This window comes from Etheostoma spectabile, unplaced genomic scaffold (genome assembly GCF_008692095.1).
Source record: "Etheostoma spectabile isolate EspeVRDwgs_2016 unplaced genomic scaffold, UIUC_Espe_1.0 scaffold272, whole genome shotgun sequence".
Classification (NCBI taxonomy): domain Eukaryota; kingdom Metazoa; phylum Chordata; class Actinopteri; order Perciformes; family Percidae; genus Etheostoma; species Etheostoma spectabile.
Genome location: NW_022605576.1, coordinates 64,616 through 73,583, shown reverse-complemented (window position 1 = coordinate 73,583; position 8,968 = coordinate 64,616). Strand labels below are relative to the sequence as shown.

The following is an 8,968-nucleotide window of genomic DNA, read 5'->3' as shown; positions in this document are numbered from 1 at the left end:
AAGAGCCCTATCTGGCACCCCACCCATGCACAGCGCAAAACCACGACGCAAGTCTCTTTGTAGTTTAAGACACATGCAACTGTTAATTTCACCGCTCCTGCGTCCATTTCGTTTAAATGACACCTGTGCCCATCCTTGCATGTATGGGCGTGTGGTCTTACGGGGAGGTGTGTTCAGATGCATTCTGGGTGTATGTTACTGAGGCAGTGGAAAGTAAAGTTTAGTGGTCATAAGTCATAAAGCAGCTTTCATTGTTATTTGAACAGTGCATTAGTAAAAGGCTCCTAGGCTCACAACACAGCGAGCACACCACTATGCTTTGTTCACACACAGGGACGCCAAGCAACACACAATCATGAATAGAACATAAAAAAAATAACAATATACAATATGAAAGGTATTATGAATGATTCACTTCATGCACAAGCAGATCCGTTTCTTCTTTCTTCTCGCTCAGAAATCCTCCATCGTAATAGCAATGGTCGGAACGCGCCTGGCTGTTAAAAGGGAAGAGAATGACAATCTGATTGGTTGAGCATGTTACGCCCAGAATGATTAGAAGACATTAAGGGACAACTCTTTAGGACCAGAGCCCGGCGTACAGACTTTTCTTTCTGATACTAAAGTTTCTTTTAATAGACCTTAGTGGTCCCTACGTATCTGAAGTTTTTTTATATAGACCTTAGTGGTCCCTAAACTGATCTGAAGTCTCTTTATATAGAACTAGTGGGCCTATATGTATCTGAAGTCTCTTTTATATAGACCTTAGTGGTCCCTAATACTGTATTGAAGTCTCTTATATAGACCTTCGTGGGCCCTAAAGTATCTGATGAGTCTCTTTATATAGAACCTTAGTGGCCCTATACTGTATCTGAAGTCTCTTTTATATAGACCTTAGTGGTTCCTAATACTGTATCGAAGGTCTCTTTATAGACCTTAGTGGTCCCTAATATACTGTATCTGAAGTCTCTTTTATATAGCCTTAGTGGTCCCATAATACTGTATCTGAAGTCTCTTTTATATAGACCTTAGTGGTCCCCTATACTGTATCTGAAGGTCTCTTTTTATAGACACTTAGTGGTTCCTAATACTGTATCTGAAGTCTCTTTATATAGACCTAGTGGTCCTAATACTGATCTGAAGCTCTTTATATAGACCTTAGTGGTCCCTAATACTGTATCTGAAGTCTCTTTTATAGACCTTAGTGGTTCCTATATACTGTATCTGAAGTCTCTTTTATATAGACCTTAGTGGGTCCCTAATACTGTATCTGAAGTCTCTTTATAGACCTTAGTGGTCTATACTGTATCGAAAGTCTCTTTATATAGACCTTAGTGGTTCCCTAATACTGTATCTGAAGTCTCTTTATATAGACCTGGAGTGGTCCCCTTCAGATACAGTATTAGGGACCACTAAGGTCTATATAAAAGAAACTTTAGATATCAGGAAAGAAGAGTCTGTACGCCGGGCTCATGGTCCTAAAGAGTTGTCCTTAATGTCTTCATTAATCATTCTGGGCGTAACATGCAATCAACCAATCAGAGTGTCATTTCTCTTTCCCTTTAACAGCCAGGCGCGTTCCGACCATTGCTATTACGATGGAGGATTTTCTGAGCAGAAAGAAGAGAAGAAACGGATCTGCTTGTGCATGAAGTGAATCATATCATAATACATTTCATATTGTAATATTGTTATTTTTTTATGTTCTATTCATGATTGTGTGTTGCTTTGCGTCCCTGTGTGTGTAACAAGCATAGTGTGTGCTCGCTGTGTTGTGAGCCTAGGAGCCTTTTACTAATGCACTGTTCAAATAACAATGAAATGCTGCTTTATTGACTTATGACCACTAAACTTTACTTTCCACTGCCTCAAGGTAACAATACACCCAGAATGCATCTGAACACACCTCCCCGTAAGACCAGCACGCCCATACATGCAAGGATGGGCACAGGTGTCATTTAAACGAAATGGACGCAGAGCGGGAAATTAACAGTTGCATTTGTCTTAAACTAGCAAAGAGACTTGCGTCGGGCTTTGCGCTGTGCTGGGTGGGGTGCCAGATAGGGCTCTTTATCCCTCATTCAGATAGATAGAAGGTGAGGATGAAAATCAGTAAAGCATCCCTTTAAGGTAGCACCCAATCACATCCCCTAATAATGGCCAGGTAGACAATATGGAGGAGGGGTGGAATTAGCCTTTAAAGAGAGGGGGGGGACACAGTGTTGTTTAACTACAGACCATCAGACCATCTCTCCTGGATAACTTGCAGTGTTGCACTTGGTTTTCACATGAAAAAGGAACGAAATAGTTTTGTGAAGAATAAAACAGAGAGCTTTCTCAGCTCCACGCATCCGACCAATCACTGAGGACACATTTTGCATGTAAATAGTCCAAGTGTATTTATGTCCCGCCCCCTCAGGAGGGGAAAAGAACCCTCTGCTCTCGATCGACTTGTATAAAACCCAAGAGAGATTTGGAGGGTCTGTGGATTAAAACACAACGTATCATAAAACCAACTGATTCGATGTGGAAGAGTTTTCCAGATTGTACGCGGAGCATTAGTTATCACTGTGACTCACAGCCGGTCCACCTCCAGCGGAATGTAGGCAACAGGTTTAGACAAGGAAGAAAAGTGTGTGGAATAAACAGACAATACCTCTGGTTCTTCTGCTCCATTTCTTAAAAACTGTCCATCGTGAGGATTCTGGAAGGTGAAGGGTGATATTATTTCCTCCCCACATGACATGTGACTGCTGTCCCTTATCAGATTGTTTTCTTCAGCAGACGGAGAAGATGTGAATCACATGTCTCTCTGTCCTTGCCCTGGGGCCGTGTGTGTTGGGGGGGGGAGATGTCTTGACGATAATGTACTCGGTGAGATAATGGTTGTACACCTTGGTGATCAATGTAAGTCATAAAAGGCACCGTGACATAAAGAAGTGATAAATCTCCCAGGTCCTCAGTGAAGCAAGACACATAAAAGCCAGCAGCTGTGGGTTTTCATGGCTACTGCCGGATTCCTCTCCTCACCCCCGGGGCGAAAAATGCAAATAAAATACAGATTATAAAAAAGGATAATGTGTGGGCTTTGGAAGATGAGGAATGAAAATATCAGCGGGCCTCTTTTTGATTTGTATGTCCAGCGGCGACACTTGAGATGAACGAACCATGTCTTAAATTATCATGTAATAAAAATGTTACCTCAGAAGGTGGGGTGTCTCGCACAAAAAAATAGCATTGGCAGCTTAATGGTGCCAGAAAGTGGGAAAAAAAGACAATTATATTTTCCCATCTGTGACAAATCCTATTAGTAATGTGGCATGTAAAGATGGAAGTGCACGGCTGTTGTGTAGTGGACATCTTCTGTAGACTTGATAATGCAGATTAATGGGAGCATGCCGTGTGACTGGTTCCTTTGCTGTGAGTGTGGTGGGCCGACTGCACCACTGAGCTGGCACATATTCTATTTGTCATGCACACAGGAACACAACCATCTCCAATAAATGCAAATTCTCTTTCATTCTATGCTCATTGTTCGGTTTTCCGGTGATCTCAATCTATAAAGGTCCTCCTTTTTATCTGTTGAATCATAAAAATGATGTTTTGGACTTTGAGTAATTCTCAATCAATAGAGCACAGAGCAGAACCACCTCCCCCCTCCCCCACTGGCTGGTGTCTGAGCTGTGTGGTAGAAGCACTAATGTCATTGATAGGAGAAAGATTAATAAACTAATATTAAAAGCTAGCTCTGTAAATGACCTGACGTCTGATCCACTCTGTTGGGATGAAGGGACAGACGGAGGACGTTGAGCACCTGTTGTAGGGTGGACTTAGTAGTCTTATTGAGGGGTTGGTTAAAGGTCCCATGACATGGTGCTCTTTGGATGCTTTTATATAGACCTTAGTGTCACCTAATCTAACGTTCTGAATCTCTTTTCTAATAGACCTTAGTGGTCCCTAATACTGTATAAGTCTCTTTTATATAGACTTAGTGTCGTCTAATACTGTATCTGATCTCTTTTTTTAGACTTAGTGGTCCCTAATACTAGTATGGTAGTCTCTTAGTCGTCCCCTAATCACGATATCTGGAGTCTCTTTATATAGACCTGGTGGTCCCTAATACTGTATCGAAGTCTTTTTATACAGACTGTGTGTCCCCTAGAGCTGGGATCTGAATCTCTTTTATATAGACTCTAGTGGTCCCTACTACTGTATCTGATCTCTTTTATATAGACCTTAGTGGCCCCTAATACGGGATCTGAAGTCCTTTTAAAACAGACCTTAGTCCTAATACTGGATATCGAAGTCTCTTTTAAACAACTTAAGTGGTCCCCCCCTAATAAAGACTAGAAATCCGAAAGTCTCTTTTAAACAGACCTTAGTGGTCTTTTGCTGTATTTTCCTCTAATTTGATTAGCTTTTTTTTTTTTTTTTTAAATATGGTATAAAACATTGTTTCAATTAAATTGGATGGAAAATAAACATCTCTAAATGCTCCACTGCATTTTATTCTTAAGATAAATGGCGAAACACAGCTAATCGTGGTGTAACAAACACCAACATGTCAACATCAACTCGTCAAATGTCATTTCAAACCATTGAAACAAGTGTGTGTGTGTGGATGTTGTATAGGTCTGTGTGTGTTGTCCGTGTTGTATGTATTTGTGTTTGTTGTCTCTGTGTGTGTGTTGTATGTGTTTGTGAGATTAAAATGGTAAATCCATAAACAAAGCAAAATTCACAAGAACCCCCCCCCACCCTCTCAAATGTACAAGAAACTGCAAACAAGCAGGATCTGTTTGATCTGGCTTAGTGAAGGGAGGTCAGAGCATGAACCAACAGACTATCATATCAGAACAATATCAAATTCATCTACAGTACACAGACTGAAACAATCATGTTAATAACAATAATGTATCATATCTTTCTACTACAACTCCTCTCAGGTTTAGTTTTCACACAGTCACATCCTTCAGCAAGCTTAGCATTGAAGTGTGTATAGGTGTGTATGTTGTGTGTGGGTGTTGAATGTGTCAGTTGTTTGTGTGTGTGTGTGTGTGTTTGTGTGTGTCTCTTCACCTTCTCATCCTGGCTATCTACACCTGGCTGGACGTAGCTTCACCTGTTCATCCTGGTTATCTCCACCTGGCTGGACATAGCTCACCTGTTCATCCTGGTTATCTCCACTGGCTGGACATAGCTCCACCTGTTCATCCTGGTATCCTCCACCTGGCTGGACATAGCTCCACCTGTTCATCCTGGTATCTCCACCTGGCTGGAATAGCTCACCTGTTCATCCTGGTTATCTCCACCTGGCTGGACATAGCTCACCTGTTCATCCTGGTATCTCCACTGCCTGGAATAGCTCCACCTGTTCTCCTGGTTATCTCCACCTGGCGGACATAGCTCACCTGTTCATCCTGGTCTATCTCACCTGTTGGACATAGCTCACTGTTCATCCGCTATCTCCACCTGGCTGGACATAGCTCCACCTGTTCATCCTGTATCTCCACCTGGCGGGACATAGCTCCACATGTTCATCCTGGTTATCTCCACCTGGCTGGACATAGCTCCACCTGTTCATCCTGGTTATCTCCACCTGGCTGGACATAGCTCCACCTGTTCAGCCTGGTCATCTCCACCTGCCTGGACATAGCTTCACCTTCTCATCCTGGATTGGCAAACGTGTAACCGATTAAGCCGTGATGAGCGGATCCCACTAAGTCAAGCTTCTCTTTTTAACTTATCCTGGATATCTTTGTCCTCCTTTCTTGCTACAGGCCCTGAGTTATCCGTTAGCCAAGCTGAAGGCTGTTATTCTAATCATCTCTGCACACTCCGTTGCCAGTTTATCAGGTGTGCCTTGCTGAAGTTAATTACATGGCAGCCCCGCAATAAATCCTACCTTCATTAATGTTAAATGTTGGTTTCATTTTTTTGGGATTGATTAAGCGAGGCCTCTGATTCAATATATGGAAACTAAAGATAATCTGAAGCATTACATCATCATGGTTGAATGATGAATGTCTGGCTATCAACAGGGAGGTATAAGTCATTTTTCCATGTCGTTCTTTATTTATTTCATTCTTTTATGTTATTAATTTACTTCAGTTTTCTGCTGTATACTCTGCTATGAGGACTACATTTTGTGTTTATTTTAAAGGTGCCCTGCCCCCTATATCTCATGACTTTGTGGTAATGTCTGAAGGCCTACCATGGACACTGTAACTGGGTTACCGTGGTTACCTTGCATCAAGCCATTCTAGCGTGGAATAGAAAGCCTACAGGAAGACTCAGCTCCATTTGGGCCAGATCTCATTAATGTTCTACGAGCTAAGCTGCTTTACTCTGATTGGCTAACAGCTGGCCAATGAGAGCCTGGCTACCAGCGTCCTTTACCCAGCTCATGATTAGTAATGAGCTCATGCAGCATGATGTCACACTGACCAGCTGTTGTGATTGGCCTGATTTCTCCTCTTATTTCTTTTCAGTGACTAGAGCTGACAGAGGAGGTAGCAGTTCATCTTCACTTTCACCACATAACACACACATACACACACACACACACAAACACAACACACACACACACACCACCACACATACCTGGCTCGTTAGCTTGGGCACCCCAGGTTAAAATCCATGACACTGTCAGGTCTCAGCTTTCCAAGGGGGGGGGGTGGGTACAAATTAACTCTGCAGGATGCCCAAACTTTTGAGGACGCAATTTTTTTTTCTGTTATTTTGAAAGTGTGAATGATGAAATAAAATCTAACTTTTTGTAACACATTATACGAATATCTAATCTGCCGTTTGATGTCTTTTGGAGATTTTTCATCTTTTATTGGCTTCTTTATGCACATTTTAATTAAGTAAAAATGGTTTTGTGTGGCAGGGCACCTTAATGAAAATTGTTTTATTATCAATTATTTATTGTTCATTTTATTTAGTAAATGTTAATGTTCTTGTGTTCTTATTTTACGTCTTCTAATGTTAGAAAGGGGGTGAGGGACAGTGAGGCCAACAAAGCAAGCCATGCATTAGAAGACCTGGTCCGGTGTGTCTCTAATAGACAACGAGACAAAAGCTAGATCAATACTGTCATTACCAGCTCTGTGTAAGACTGAATCAGATGTCATACCGCCTCGGGGTTGAAGAGGGTTTGACATAACTGAACATTAACGTGCTGTGTGATGAACCAGCTGTGTGTGTGTGTGTGTGTGTGTGTGAGAGAGAGTGTGTGTGTTTGTGTGTGTAGCATCTCTTACTCAAGGTTGTGTGTATACACATGGACACATTTGTATCTGCCGTGATCGGAACCACTCATCCATTAGTCGGACATCTCCAGACCTTCCTCCACAGCGCTGCAGAGGAAGATCTGGCTAGTTCACACAGCATTCTGGGATGGGAGACAAAAGTGTACGTTTGTAGTTCATGGTGAGCCCCAGATATTTCCCATGCCCACCAGAAACTAGGACGATGGAATGGCTATGTCACACTCAGAGGTGGGTAGAGTAGCCAAAAATTGTACTCAAGTAAAAGTACTGTTACTTTAGAATAATATGACTCAAGTAAAAGTAAAAGTAGTCATCCAAATAATTACTTGAGTAAGAGTAAAAAAGTGCTTGATGAAAAAACTACTCGAGTAGTGAGTAGCTGTTGAGTAACGTCTGATTTATTTCTTAACACAAGCATCAATCAGACAGACAAAATACAAAATAATCATATTTAGGCAAATTATAGTCCATCCAATCAATAAAATAAATTAAAATTAATTATTAATTACAAAATAGCTACTTGAGAGACTTGTCACATCAAATTTGGAGGATACTGCATGTGTAAAACATACTTTATGTAACCTAAAGACAAACATCCACTCTCCACAGCAGAAACTCAACCACCGCTACGTCCTCAGGTTAGAGGTTGACTTGTTGAACGCTCACATGTCCGTTGTTTTGGTCGACACGAAGACGCCGCATGAGGTAGTGTTTTCTACTTTTCCTAAAAGGTAACATGCTTTCACTATGAGGCGGGGGGGGGGGGGGGGGGGGGGGAGTCTCCTGGTTGCGTTGCCTGGCGACGTTTTGCTTCTGACGTCTTTGCTACGACCGTAAAGCTAACCTGTCGCGCTGCTGAAACGAGTATGGTCACATGACTGACAACGACGTGTGATTGGTTAGCACAGTCACGTGGTAGAGCCTTCAGCGGAAGCTCTCTCTGTCAAATAAAAACATTAAAATGAGAGTACGCTGGGGAAAAACAATGAAGCGTAGTAACGAGGAACGAGCTCATTGTAGCCTGATGTAGCGGAGTAAGAGTACAGTTTCTTCTTCACTAATCTACTCAAGTACAAGTAAAAGTATAGTGATTTAAAACTACTCCTAGAAGTACAATTTTTTCAAAAAATGTAACGGAGTAACTGTAACTCGTAAATAAGTAAACAAGTAACGTTACAAGTAAATGTAACGGAGTAAATGTAACAGAGTAACTGTAAGTCGTTACTACCCACCTCTGGTCACACTGTAACACACTATAACACCTGACCCCAAACCCAATCATGTGCATGTCCTACTCATTCACAGCAAACACATTTTGAAAGACACATAATGCAGCTCAAATAATGTTTTTTTATGATCATAATGAGGAATTGTTTTAAGGAATGTTTATACTGAATCAAACAGCAAAATGTGTTTTTTATTCATAATCTGCAGCTAGAAAATACAGCATCATTTATATACAGTATATATCACAGTGCTTAGTTAAAGGGATACTTCACCGTTTTAGGATTAAGCTTTGCATCAGTAGAAGCCCGGTAGTATTTTTGAATGACCGTGCTTCCCCCCCTCACGTCCACCTGAGATGAGAGATCTTTGTATTGCGTGACTGGAAGAAAAAACATCTGATGATGCAAAAAAACGTGATTTTGCATCATTGGAGGCATTTTTGCCCAGAGCTAGTGAACTACAAGCCA

General features: G+C 41.5%; 1 long non-coding RNA gene across 1 annotated transcript in view; it reads left to right on the top strand.

The window, feature by feature from the left end:
• LOC116685860 (uncharacterized) overlaps window positions 1–8,968 on the top strand; it is a 25,067-nt gene extending 16,099 nt beyond the window's left edge. The window contains exon 4 of the long non-coding RNA XR_004331067.1: window positions 8,757–8,968. This is a non-coding gene — a long non-coding RNA (uncharacterized LOC116685860). The remainder of the gene's footprint in view (window positions 1–8,756) is intronic.